The 14,483-nt window shown below is 39.4% G+C and overlaps 1 long non-coding RNA gene across 1 annotated transcript in view; it reads left to right on the top strand.

Moving 5' to 3' along the window:
* Positions 1-14,483, top strand: part of LOC311521126 — a 495,541-nt gene that overhangs the window by 327,739 nt on the left and 153,319 nt on the right. The window contains exon 12 of the long non-coding RNA XR_014711803.1: positions 13,625-13,728. This is a non-coding gene — a long non-coding RNA (uncharacterized lncRNA). The remainder of the gene's footprint in view (positions 1-13,624; positions 13,729-14,483) is intronic.

Raw genomic sequence — 14,483 nt, 5'->3', positions numbered from 1 at the left:
AATTATGCTGCTACTAATATAGAAATAAACTATAATTGCCCCTTTGCCTCCCCCATCACACACTATTATACCAAGTGGATATTATGTACAGCTGAGGTTCTAGCCCAATAATTTATAGAAGAAATGCATGCAGTACCAACTGCACTAATCACCCACCTACAGCCTGGGAACGAAATAGTGTTTTGCTTTTTTTAAAAAAAGAAAGCAATACTTAGAGGCATAAGTCTGAATAATGCAGCAATAGCAAAAAACAAATATAATTTTTGCTTTAGGATAGCCCTATTATTTAATAGGTTTATCCTTGTTAATGTATCTACTGAACATGCAAATATCACTCAGGGAATACTAGTTTATTTGTATGGCCACAAATACCATGTTTCCAATGCAGTTCACACCTGATTTAGTAAAATACACTAGTGGAAAATGTCAGATGTAGATCTTAATTTAGGGCAGAGCCAACCAACTTAACAGTTTAGCAAAGGTAGACTTGCCCTTGGGTTTGACCTCTGTTACAGTTTTGAGAGGGGAAAACCAGTTTGGTGTACTTTTTATATATTTTATTAAAATAAGTAAATATAAAACAAAGCAAGTATGTTAGACAATTACTATAAGTTTCCTAAATTAAAATAGATAAATACATTAAGGTACAATTTATTAAGGTACACCCCCTCACCCCCCTCCAAAAACACACATACACAAACTCGCTCTCCTGCTGGTAATAGCCCATCCAAAGTGACAACTCTCTACACAATGTGCATGATAATCAAGATGGGCCATTTCCAGCACAAATCCAGGTTTTCTCACCCCCCCCCCAATACACACACAAACTCACTCTCCTGCTGGTAATAGCTCATCCAAATTGACCAGGGAGAGTGGTCACTTTGGATGAGCTATTACCAGCAGGAGAGTGAGTTTTTGTGTGTGGGGCGGGGGGGTGAGAGAACCTGGATTTGTGCTGGAAATGGCCCACCTTGATTATCATGCACATTGTAGGGAGAGTGGTCACTTTGGATGAGCTATTACCAGCAGGATAGTGAGTTTGTGTGTGTGTGTTTTTGGAGGGGGGTGAGGGGGTGAGAGAACCTGGATTTGTGCAGGAAATGGCCCACCTTGATTATCATGCACATTGTGTAGAGAGTTGTCACTTTGGATGGGCTATTACCAGCAGGAGAGTGAGTTTGTGTGTGTGTGGGGGGGGGGGTGGAGGGTGAGAAAACCTGGATTTGTGCTGGAAATGGCCCAACTTGATGATCACTTTAGATAAGCTATTACCAGCAGGACAATGGGGTGGGAGGAGGTATTGTTTCATGATCTCTGTGTGTATATAAAGTCTGCTGCAGTTTCCACGGTATGCATCCAATGAAGTGAGCTGTAGCTCACGAAAGCTCATGCTCAAATAAATTGGTTAGTCTCTAAGGTGCCACAAGTACTCCTTTTCTTTTTACTTGTAGGGCTATATCACTCACACAAGGAAAATATGACATTTTTGAAGTATAGAGCAAGAGTTTTGCAGGAGCAACCACAAACTGGGGAGAGATTGTCATATTCCGTACAAATGGACCTAAAATGATACAATAAATTAAAACTATTCTGACATTAGGGTTTACACATTAATAGCTGTCTCAAATCACTTCAAATCAAGCATCGCAACACTTTAGTTTATGTCAAAAGTTTGCCTGGCTTCAAAGAAAATATAAATTTTTAGAACAAAAAAAATTAATACATTTTAAATAGTGCTGACACATAGGGCAGGATGAATGGTATAAGAAGGAATAAAGAAACATAGTGGATTGAAAATTCATGGCTCTCATTCTCCAGATGTCATGTAACCACTCATATTTTGCCATCTTTACAGCTATTTGTAATGGCCTGCATGTGTACAGATTGGCGATGAATCAGACTCTCAGCTATACTTTGGGCTACCTTTCTATCCTTTGGGAGAATCCAGCATGTTCAGAGACCACAGATTAATCACTCTGCAATTCACTATTACGATCATTTAAAATTCTGCCCCCCATTGCAGGGCAGGGAAATGGTTTTATTCAACACACTGCAGCCTTTTTTTTTTTTTTGTGGGGGGAGAAGAAGAGAAGACTAATTTTAAAGGAGAAATATATAAGTAGGTTAACATCCTGATTTGCACATAAAAGGGGTTGCAGTAAAAGGGGTTGCAGAGAGTAGAGACAGTCATTTCAGTGGGTCTACTCATACATATGAGTTTGCAAGATTGAGGCCTTAGTTTACAAAATACCATGTACAGCTACTGTGCTAAAGAAAAAGGAGTACTTGTGGCACCTTAAAGACTAACCAATTTATTTGAGCATGAGCTTTCGTGAGCTACAGCTCACTTCATCGGATGCATTTAGTGGAAAATACAGTGGGGAGATTTATATACACAGAGAACATGAAACAATGGGTGTTACCATACACACTGTAACCAGAGTGATCACTTTAAGGTGTTTCATGTTCTCTGTGTATATAAATCTCCCCACTGAATTTTCCACTGAATGCATCCAATGAAGTGAACTGTAGCTCACAAAAGCTTATGCTCAAATAAATTGGTTAGTCTCTAAGGTGCCACAAGTACTTTTTCTTTTTGCGGATACAGACTAACACGGCTGCTACTCTGAAACCTGTGCTAAATAAGTGGCTGTTTTTAACAAGTTTATAAACATACACATGATATGCTCTATATCAGAGATACACCATAATTACAATTATTAAAATTAGAACCAATATTAGGAAAATATTTATTCCTAAGCATTCTGTGGATAACAATATAATAAGTATCATGAGTTTATAAAGAACAAATCATGCCACGCTTGATTGCTTTTTTGGTTGAATTATTAAGCTATGGGAAGAAGAGAATGCCATAGCAGTAACAAATGTAGACTTCATGAAAGCATTTGATACATGGCCTCAAGGAATCTCGCTAGAAAAATTTAATTCAAATTGGCTTGAACATGAACTGTCATGTCACATGGGCAGAAAACTGGCTGCAGGAGTATAAACAAGAGATTAATAGTAACAAAAATCCAGGGGCAAGTGTCAAGTGGGGTGTCATTGGAACAGTGCTTGGATAGAATTTAACCTCTATTAAACTGTAACCTACTAAAACATGTGAGATTTTACATGCGATAAACTTTGTGGGTCATCTGGAAGAGGAGATGAATTCGAATAATAGTAAGAATAGTTATTTAATATCAATTGATATAAATAGGGAGGAGCCCTGAAGGAGAAGCCCACCACTGAAGCTATTATTTTAAACCAGACCCTATCAGTTTATTTTGTCCACCTACTTAATCCATCTTGACCTAAGTTAGTTTGTAACCAATTTGGGGGCCAGGACCATTACATGTAGTGCAACTTAATTTTAAGGACCTGATCCAACTGGTGATTCTAGGTGCTACAATTAAGAAACACTGCTACTATGTTATAAACCAACCCTAAATAAAACCTTTTGCGGGTTTGGAAATTTCTTCTGCATGATTTTTTTTAAATATAAAGTGTTTAAAACAGTAACAGAAAAGAAAAAAATAGAATTATTGTACTTAACTTTCATGTGTTAATGTAGATTAAATAAAAAAAGGTGTGTTGACCTGATGTAACATGCTGACTCACTCTATGGTGCTAGAGCAGCCTCACTCATGGGGCTTTAAAGATGCTTTGGGCAAGTGATCAGTGAAAGGATCTCCTGCTTGGGGGCAGGCAGGAATTTTTAAGAGTCCTTTTCTTATACAAAACTTTTGTTTTTGATTGGTAGAAGAGGGCATCCTCCTTAACCAGCAACCCATTGCCATTTAGACTTTTAAAGTGGCTAGGGAAATACTGTATTATTTTAAACAAAGTTGGGTGCAGAAAGAAAATGATGAGAAACCCATCCTTCTGTGGAACAATGTTTTTTGTATGACAAAATTTACAGGAATTATTGGGCTCTCAAACTCTTTCTCTGCCATTAGTACAGAAATTAGCTTTTGCTACCATCTCATCCCTTCACATTTTATGTATGGAAGGGGATCTCTGTCCACATTAAGGAGTTTCAGTAACTACCTGCTGGCTGAAATGAAATTAAGTCACCATGGCAGGGAGTTGGCCATGGTAGAGCTGGGGATGTGGTGGTCAGTGATCACTCAGTGCTTAAGGTACTGGCAAGAGATCTGCTTTACTCTGTATCCTGTTCCAGGTGGCTGTGTGTAACGAGTTTCACAGTGCTCAGTCCACACCCTGTCTGAGAAGCTCAGCCCTTAAAGCCTCAGTCCCCAATGCCACAGGAGAGAGAGGTTTCAGAGTAACAGCCGTGTTAGTCTGTATTCGCAAAAAGAAAAGGAGTACTTGTGGCACCTTAGAGACTAACCAATTTATTTGAGCATGAGCTTTCGTGAGCTACAGCTCACTTCACGAAAGCTCATGCTCAAATAAATTGGTTAGTCTCTAAGGTGCCACAGGAGAGAAAGTATCCAGTTTCTAGAAAAATCACATAAGGTCTCTTTCTTCCACAAAGAGAATTGATCTTCCTCTAGTGAAACCAAATATTTTATACTTGTATACAGAGCCATAATGACACCTAAGGTTCTGTTACAGTAGCAGACAGTTACCAAAAAAATGGTAGTGAAAAGAAGCCTGAACTGTGAAATATCATCTGAGATTTCCAGAATTTTCAAGAAAGGCCTATAATGCTATACATACCTGTTCTATTCACGATACTGCTATATAGGAGCTAAGTTAGCCTGCCTAGTCTACAGGTATTTGCCCTGTGGGCTTGCTCAAGTCACAATGTGGCCATTAGGCTAAGGATGAAGAGCAAGCTTAAAAAAGATAATGCTGAGAATAGCTCCAGTAAGGCACAGGGAAATTCAAAGTGCTCTAAGAAAAGGAACTAATGGAGCTGCTAAAATGAAAAGTACAATAATGTTCTGAATGATATCACTAAATCATGAGAGATCATTCTGCTGAACAAATGACTATTTTGACATGTGTGAGGTTAGCCAGTTAGCCTGAAGCTGAATTGAAGTGTGTCAATGAGAGACACTTAGGACTCCATCATTCCCTCAGATGTATACTCTCTTTCTATTTGGTCAAATTAGCCCCTGAAGACAGAAAGGAGTTTTAGGGAGTGAAGAAACAGGGTAGATTTGGCTGAGAGGTGGAATATTTTTGAAAGCCAAATCCCACCTACAGGAATGGATGAATATATCGTATTGCAGCAATGTTGTGTTTTCTGGTTCCAAACCCTGAATTTAAGTGTTTGAGAATTTTTTTTCCACTGAGTTAAGTTTAAGTTTTTCATAGGCCTAGAAGCTCTCATCATAGGGCAGCATTTCTGAGATTCACCAGGTCTAGATTCATTTCTTGGTGGGGAGCCAAGCTGTAGTGTTAGGGTGTCCTTGAGCATGAGATGGAAGTGCTGATTTTTCATATGTTTAATCTGAAGAAATCTTGAGTTGTACAAAGTGGTTGTGGTTAGTGGTTGTGATTTTTTTTTTTTTTGTATTTTATTGTATTATCACGTGTAGTTTAGTTTATTGGGGAAGTGTAGTTCTTTCCCAGCAATGAAAGTAGTGAGATATCAAAGCAACAAATATTACAGGAGATAAATTCCTGAATCCTTAGTTGAGCTTTGTAGCATGTTTCCCATTAAAGGCATACTTCTGTTTCTTTTAATGTACTGGTCATAATTTTCTAACGCCTCTGTAAAAAGTTTTGTACCTGATTTGTACATGCGAATATCATGAATAAGGCATAAAAATTTAGTGATGCCCTTGAAAATTTAGCATGTTAGTTTGTGTACCACATGCATATATCCCAACAGCAAGATCTTTCCTGATAGTACGCTGTATTTGGGGAATGATGATCCAAGGAAGGTAGCAGATTTTGTTTTAAACTTTTAAAACTAGTTGCGGGGGAGGGAGGGGCCTATCTAGGATAGGCAGGGAGACACTCAATAATGTAATCACATTTCTATTTTTAATGTCTATGATTCCATGAAATTCCTTTTGAAGTTGTATTCTCACTATTTTTGGAGTTAATTTTCTTTTATAAAGTAGTGCAAATAGGCACCCATCTCATGTTTTTTGGCATCCCAACAATATACTAAAATTAGAGCTTGTCAGAAAATGGAATTTTTGTCCTATGGGAAATTTGTTTTTGTCCTTTGTCAGGCCAAAATTTTAAACATTGATATTTCGGAGTAAAAAGTTCAGAAAAAAAGTCAGTTTAGGAAATGACATTTCAATTGGAATAAAATGCTTCAATAGTTCAAAAGCAAGTGTAGATTCTAAATATTCATTTGAAATGATCATTTTTGTTTTAAAATGGACTTTGATTTAAAATCACATTAAAATTATATCAAGTCATAAATTGAATCAACATGTTCAAACAAAATTTCACTTCAAATCTACATTTCAAAATGATGAAATGTTTCATTTTGCAATGTTAATTTTGCAGTTTTTTAAAGCTTGTTGAAATTGACTTTTCCCCTATGGAAAATATGGATTTCAATGAAACTAATTTCTGAGAAGAAATTTTCATCTGAATGCTTTCCACCAGCTATAATTAAAATACATACTAGCACATTATATAATTTATAGATATAGTCAAATAGACTGCCTAAAATCTGTTAAGAAAATCAGTCAGTCATTCTTAAGACCCTGAATTATCCGCTTAAACACCAGGTTTCTCCCAATATCCATTGACCTTATCACAAAAGCCCTGGGAAACAGATTAGCCTTGTAGTGTCCAAAAGGTAACAAATCCAAGTATGGGTGGACAAAGGTAGATGTAAATTCAAGTGTTATCAGCCCAGCATGTAGCTCCTTCACATGGACTGCTATATTTAAAATACTGCATTTAGTGTAAAGATTACAGAAATCATACGCAGGCTTGATTCAAATTCTTGAATGATGGGATCTGGGCCAATGGAGAACGTGGTAAGTTACATAAGGGTTAGAGGACAGCAGCAGAAAGGAAGGAAGAGAGTACGGGAGGGTCTAGTAAGTGATCCATGGGGGTGGATGAAGGAAAGTAGAGGAAGTGCCCAGAAAAGGTAGTAAAGGGGTGGGGAAGAGAATGGTAGCCTGGAACAAAGGGCAACAGTAGGAAGAGGATCAGTAGTCTCTGTAGATTTCACAAGCTAAGGTCAGGCCATGTCAGTAGTTTGATAGGAGACCTCTAATGAACATTAGGTGCTGATGACTCAGTAGGTGTCAGTCTTCTCCTGGAGCCTGGCAGTATGGACAAAGTACTGGTGGAAGGGCCATACTTTGTATGAGATGTAAAACCAAAACTTTACCTCTTATGGCCATTATAGAGCCCAAAGGACTCTTTGCAAGTGTAAAAGAGTTATGCATTGGACAAATTTGTTTGTTTAAATTCTGTTTACTAAAATTACACCTGCAAATTAATTGGATAAGGACACTTTCTCTTCCTGTCCAAAATTGATATGTTGCTTTGAGATGTGCTGTTTTTTAGAGTGTTTGTGCATTTCAACAGTGAATGAATGTGAATCCTATGTTGAGTTCATGTGTCAGTGTGTGATACTTTGGGATGAAAGAAGCTAAACAAATTGAAGATAATTCTCACTATTTGTAACATGACCATGGTTTTCAAGCACACATCAAAATGTACATAAACTTTCAGGAGTTTAATGCTTTAGTTGTAAACAAAAAAAATCACTGATAAATTAAAAAGAAATGGTATTTAAGGAAATCTACTGCACCAAAGGACAATTGCAGAAACATATTGGGGACTCCTGGAGGCATCTGTCTCCTTCTGCAAGAAAAATGACAGGCCAGAGACATTTCCAGGGGTAACAACAACTTATGGTGGAGAGACAATGTTGAGCAGAATGCATGTAAAGTAATCTTTTTAAAAAAACAAAACCTTTTCAGTTTATAAGAATATGTATGATGAACAACATAGTATAATAATGCATTTTGGCAGCCAAATGTTTTTAAACTTAGGACAGCAACTGTATGTAACCAGATGTAGTACAAAATGCATTAATTCTGCCATAGATTAAATGTCTAACTCTCCCCCCGCCCACCCACAACCTAGCCAACATCTTGGCAGTGTGGTATAGTGAACTGTGGTGCCAAATGAAATAATGCAGCTTAGTTCAACAAACTGGAATATTTCAATTTGGGTCAAAATGATCCAAAACCATTTTGTTTAAGATTTACAAATGGAAAATCAAGATATTTCAGCAAAATCAGTATTTTTTTTTTATTTTGTGGAAAGTGCATTTTCTGTCCTTGCCTCCCCACCCCCTGAAAAAAAAAAAAACATCTTGACCAGTTCTATCCATCATCATATGTAATTCTGGAGGAATGATGAGAGAGGCCAAGATGACAGATTTTTGCTAAAGCTCCAAAACTTCTGCTTTTCTTAAAAAACTAAATCATATTTGCTTGTGGTGTTCAGTTCTGCTGTATAAATGACAGAAGTGGCCACCTGTGATAAGTTTTTGGTTTCAGTGACTTGCCTAGCATGATATAGAAACTTTGTCAGAGGCAGGGTTAGAATCCAGTTCTCCAGGGTTGGGATTCGACCATAAGATCATCCTTTCCTTTACCTCAGTCACTCCCCACATTCCAACTTCTGAAACAAATGTGGCAGGGGTCTTTAAGGTAGCTTCACTCACCTCACAACTTTGATTCATACCCCAAGTACCATGTATTCTTTGCACTGTCCCATGAGGTGGCGGGGGGAGAAGGAACAAGCTTTTGTTCATGTAATTAAAAGTTGTATCATAATGTCTCTGAACAATGGGGTTGAATTAAGGTTACGCAAACAACCTTCTCTCAAGTTTCCTAACTTTTGAGTGTTGGACTTTGCAACCTTAATGTTCCTCTAACATAGGGGGTTTTTTTTAACTGTAATTATATAAATAGTCCAGAGAAAACTGCAGAACTTCAGCAGATTTACAGACAGGTTACTTATGCTGGCACTGGGCACAGATGCCATTAGAATATTTCTGTGCTCCTTCCTTTGCTATCCTATCACTCAGTTTGTTAATTAGTTATATTGAGCTGAGTTATATTTGAGCACTTACACATGGCCAAAGATCATGTGTAAGTGCTACTATTGTGGGTTTTGTTTGGTACAAAGGGAAAGGTAAGTCCTGTCATTGCTGGATGATACCTCTCGTTGCTGGAGGATGTTCACCATGAGAAGTCATTGTGTTAGGGGTAAAGGCTTGATGAGCATGCTGTAAAGGCACATACTGGCAATCTTTTTCTAGGGAGAAAAGGAACTACTGTAGTTCATCTAAGAAAACATTCAGCAATTTAAATAGGATGTCCCAGAGACACATGGTGCCCTGTTGCCCTGTAAAAGAAATTATACCAAATGCTGTTTTCATTTATGTGGGTCCAAAAATTTCATAACTGGAGAACCTGGTGGCAAACTCAGCTTCAGAATAAAATATCAGATGAGTGCTAAACCCTATCACATGCCACAATATCTGACAGAGCACAAAGCTGCTGGGTACATGACCAAAACCAAAGGTGTAAAAAGGACAAAAAGTTTCAAAATCATATGGGTTACAAATGTATGGTGAATAATATTTATGCTATTCATGAAGCTACTTTGCTGCTTATGTTGGAGCAGTTCTGTCCTTCTAATCTATTATACGTTCTGTTCTAGTCTAGTGGGTACTATATACACACATGACTATTCTCTAATGTGCTGATGTCCACAGTGATACAAAGGAATCTCACCACAGAGAACCAGGAAATTATTTCACTACAGGTTTCAGAGTAACAGCCGTGTTAGTCTGTATTCGCAAAAAGAAAAGGAGTACTTGTGGCACCTTAGAGACTAACCAATTTATTTGAGCATGAGCTTTCGTGAGCTACAGCTCACTTCATCAGATGCATGCCGTGGAAACTGCAGCAGACTTTATATATACACAGAGAATATGAAAAAATACCTCCTCCCACCTCATTGTCCAGCTGGTAATAGCTTATCTAAAGTGATCATCAGGTGGGCCATTTCCAGCACAAATCCAGGTTTTCTCACCCTCCACCCCCCCCCCCACAAATTCACTCTCCTGCTGGGGATAGCCCATCCAAAGTGACAACTCTTTACACAATGTGCATGATAATAAAGTTGGGCCATTTCCTGCACAAATCCAGGTTCTCTCACCCGCTCACCCCCCTCCCAAAAACCACACACACAAACTCACTATCCTGCTGGTAATAGCTCATCCAAAGTGACCATTCTCCCTACAATGTGCATAATTAAGGTGGGCCACTTCCAGCACAAATCCAGGTTTTCTCACATCCCCCCCCACCCCCATACACACACAAACTCACTCTCCTGCTGGTAATTACCAGTGAGTTTGTGTGTGTATGGTGGTACATCACATAACCTCTGTGCACCAGTTTGGTGTAGCTTCATTGCCTGCCCATTACCTCCGATCAATGGCCAGAAATTACAATATTCTATAGTAGCAGTCACCACATTCAAGACACCATGAGAAATAAAGCTTTGCTTTATCACAGTCTGCCAGCTACAGAATAAAAAGATTGTTTAATTCATTAACTAATAATCTAGCTCTCAACATACCCTGTGTGTGTCCCAACTAATGTTTACTGATGCTTTACCCAGCAGCTCCAGGGCAGCATAATTCTAAATTTAACTCCAGGTCCATGACTGGGGCTCCTATGGCATGTCTACCCAGCATTGTGAAGCCCGCAAGAGTGAGCCTTCTAGGCCAGGTCAGTAGACTCAGGCTAGCAAGGCTCCTGCTAGTGCTCTAAAAATAGATGTATAGACAGCACTTTGAAATTCCAGTTCAGGCTGGAGCTCAGGTTCTGAGGCCTAGGAATGGGGTCGGCTTCAGAGCTCAAGTTCCAATCCAAGCCACAGCTTCAAAGCACTGTCTACCCAGCTATTTTTAGAATGTTAGTGTGAAATCTGCTAGTTCAAGTCTGTCAGCCAGGGCTGGAAGCTAACTCCCCTGGTCTCCAAAACACTGTGTAGACATACTTTACTGCAATAAAAACAAACAGGAACAATAAATTCAAGCTCACCTACAGAGGTTCCAATTTCCAAAGGCCACATAGTGAATTCTTTGACTTTGGTTAGATGGTAGCTACTTAGTTAAAGATGGGTTATGGTTAGTCTCTAAGGTGCCACAAGTACTCCTTTTCTTTTTACAACTTAAGTAAGCCTTCCTGGTTTTGATGGTGGTGTTTCCTCTCTTACCATTTGCAACTTATTGAAGGAAATGTTCTCAGGAGAGTAATACCATACAGCTCACTATATCTCAGAACTCAGTCTTCTGGGCAATTTTCTATCTTTTCAGTGTGCAAAATGTATAGTACTGTCCCTCTCTTCTCTAAAGTAATTAAAAACAATCCCATAGTTCTTTTTTAAAACCAAAAAACTTGTTTGCTATTGAGTGGTTCTTTAACTTGCCAACTCTTCTGGGTACAGAATAGAGGCATAGGAGAACAACTGAGCCCAGTTTTCCATGGGCTCTTGTTAGTCCTAATTGGAGTATAGCAATAAGGAGGACTTTGTTCACCTGCGGGCTGTTTGATATGGCAGCATGGAGTTTTATGCCACAGGGCCAACTGTGCAGGATCACTGCAGAGATTTCTGAGGGGGTGAGTGATATACTGTACCAATAGGCAGTTTGTAAAAGCAGTGAACAGTGTTTTGAGAAGAGTCTCCTAAAGCCTCAAGTTGGAAGCTGAGAGAGACAGCTAGAGAAGGGATTTTGTTTAGACATTTCCCTGAAGCACTTTCCCTTGCAGGTTTTTGTCTTGAAAGGAATCTCCCAGAGGCTTTTTCTCCTCATGGAGGGATTTATTTCTTGCATCATGTGTTTCCTGGGTTTGATATTTCAAAAATGTTGTTCTCTCACACTCTAGACAACCGCTTTCAGGGGGTTAGTAGCATGCAGCGCTAGGATGAATGCTGAATGGCTACAAACTCTCAATTGAACTGTGGGTTCCACATCAGGGCAACTTCTTTCCTTTATCCCATGAGCTCCCTAACTGGAAAAACACAGACAATTACTACCCGAGTGGTCATACTTTCATCAAGTTTCATGCTCAGTAGTCTGATCCTGAATGGGAGTTCTTTATTCTGGCAAGCAAGTCAGGCCTCTCTTTCAGGGCTGTTGCATGACCAAAACCAGGAAGACAAGCAACTCCTTCCCTATGTGTCTGAGGCACACACACACAAACTTTCCTATCCTGAATCTTCCTGTCCATCCCTAACATAACATCTTACCTGAATCTAACACAAAACACACACAATCCTCTCAACTTCCCAAAGTTACCTGGTTCAGATGAGTCTGCCCTTGGAACCAGTATAGGCCCATGCCCTGCAGAGCTCAGAAATTTTCAGAGCTGGCAGCTCACCTGTAGTCAGTCTGCATTCCTACAAGTAGTACCCCCTACTCCCAGAAAGGGAAGGAGTGCAAGGATCTTCAGGGCAAATGGGCCAAATGGGCCTTGGCCTAATTTTTCCTCTTAAATATTTGTCGTTCTCCCACCCCCCCTTTAAAAAACAAAAACCACACAACACCGAACCTGTCAGGTTCTTCAGTGCTGGCAGTTCAGTTACTCTTCTCTGGCCCTGTGTTCCCTGCTACTTAAATCAGGCCATCATCTTGGTAGTAGGATAAAGATGGAGACTGAATTGAGAGTGGGATAAGGTGCCGACACTTCTTATGAGTCAGTCAAAAAGTGCCATGTCAGTGACTCAGAAAGCTACATCCCTCCTTCCCCTCTTTTTGGCTAATTCCCTGTTTCTGTAGTTTTTTGGGTTTATTTCCACAGGAACGGGTATGAACAAACACTATCAAAATCACCTTCAGTGGTGTTGGCAGAGGTGGACATGGAGCCCCCTAATATCCAGTTCCCTAGGTTGTCACTAGTTTGATTAAGGCTAAAGCCTCTATGGCACAATGGAAGACTTATTTCTGCAACACTGATTATTTTAATTGGTGGGGCTGGTCCTCCTTTCTTTCTGCTATTCCATATTCATAAGCTCAGAGTAGCTTTCCATTGAAGAGATTTGGCCATTTAAAAGTGAAGACACTCCAAATGGGTTGTTTGAGATCAGAGAGTTCCTTGCCAGTCCTAATGGTTGGTTCAGCCTGTAGCTCTGAAGGGGGAGTTATAGTCTGCACTAGATAAAGAGAAAACTAATTCAACCCTCGTTTACTATATTAGTAATGGCTCTTCACCCCTCCCCTCCCCATCCACACCTTCCCACACAGGCACTTGCCATTTATCACTCCTAAGTGCATCTAGGAAAACTAATGCAGATGTGGCATAGTCAACAACAATTGTCTATCCCAGTCTGCTCTAATCTGGGTTTTATTTCAAAGCTAGACATTTGCAATCAATATGAACTGGAAACATTTTATTCCAGGAAATTGAGGGAAAAGTATATCAGGATGGTAAATTTTGAGTGAGCTGCTCATAGGATACAAAGTAAAGTATCACTTATGCTGATAATCTTCACTTCGCCACGAGAGCAATTAGCTGAAAACAGAACAGCCTGCATCTATTCCCATGGGGTGTATATAGCTGTGCTCCTGATGGTCCCTTGGCAGGCGCAGGCATATGAGTAGCACCCACTGCCATATTTCTTCTGATTACAGAGAGGAGCCTGGAAAGTGGAGACAGTAAGATAAAGGAAGCAGGAGCTGCAGACAAATAGGAGGGGAGTCGTACTTCAAATACTTCTACAACCTACTGAAAAGAGGTGGGAATTTCACTTTTGTATTCCACAGCCCTGCTAACAGTCTTAGCACAGAAAAGTTGTTTCTGACATGGGATCAAACTCCCCATCTGTCTATATCAAGTGCCTCTGCACTATGCTGGTTTCATGGTACTGTTCTTATTCCTGTCTCTCCAGCTTATCAAATACAGGGTTGGGAGCAGTTCCATGACAAAAACATTGATTCCTTTACAAATAAATAAATACACTGACGTGACTAACATTCAGTGCTGGTGCTTTGGAAGCCCCAAAATATAGTCACTCTGAAATATTAATATTTCTTTACTCAGAAATGGTAAGCACCATATGTTTGCAGCTTCCAAAGGATGGGCCACAAAACAGGCAGTACTGTGCTATACTATACTGTGCTGATAATAACTTCCCCTGAGTTGATCTTTTATCCCAGGTTTGGTCAAAAGATCAGTACAAAATTTCTCTCATCACTTCAAAATATAGACCTAAAGGTACTGGATAAAATATTATTCTGCCCACAGACTATGATGAAACCTGCAATAAAGATGAAAAATAGTTGTAATTGAAACTATAATGCTGAATATAGTGTAAGAGAGACTTCAGTGGACAATTATGTCCAAGTATACTTGGGCATGTATACGTGTATTAGTAGAGCCCTGCAAATCCAGGGATATCCATGGACCATTGTTGTGGATTTGATGCAGATACAAGTTTTGTATCTTTGCAGGGCTCTATGTGTTAAGCATTGATTACTGCACAAGGCCCAA

Source organism: Lepidochelys olivacea (genome assembly GCF_965140295.1).
Source record: "Lepidochelys olivacea isolate rLepOli2 genome assembly, chromosome: 5".
NCBI lineage: Eukaryota > Metazoa > Chordata > Testudines > Cheloniidae > Lepidochelys > Lepidochelys olivacea.
Note: the sequence above shows the minus strand (reverse complement) of the source record. Positions and strands in the feature narration are given on the sequence as shown.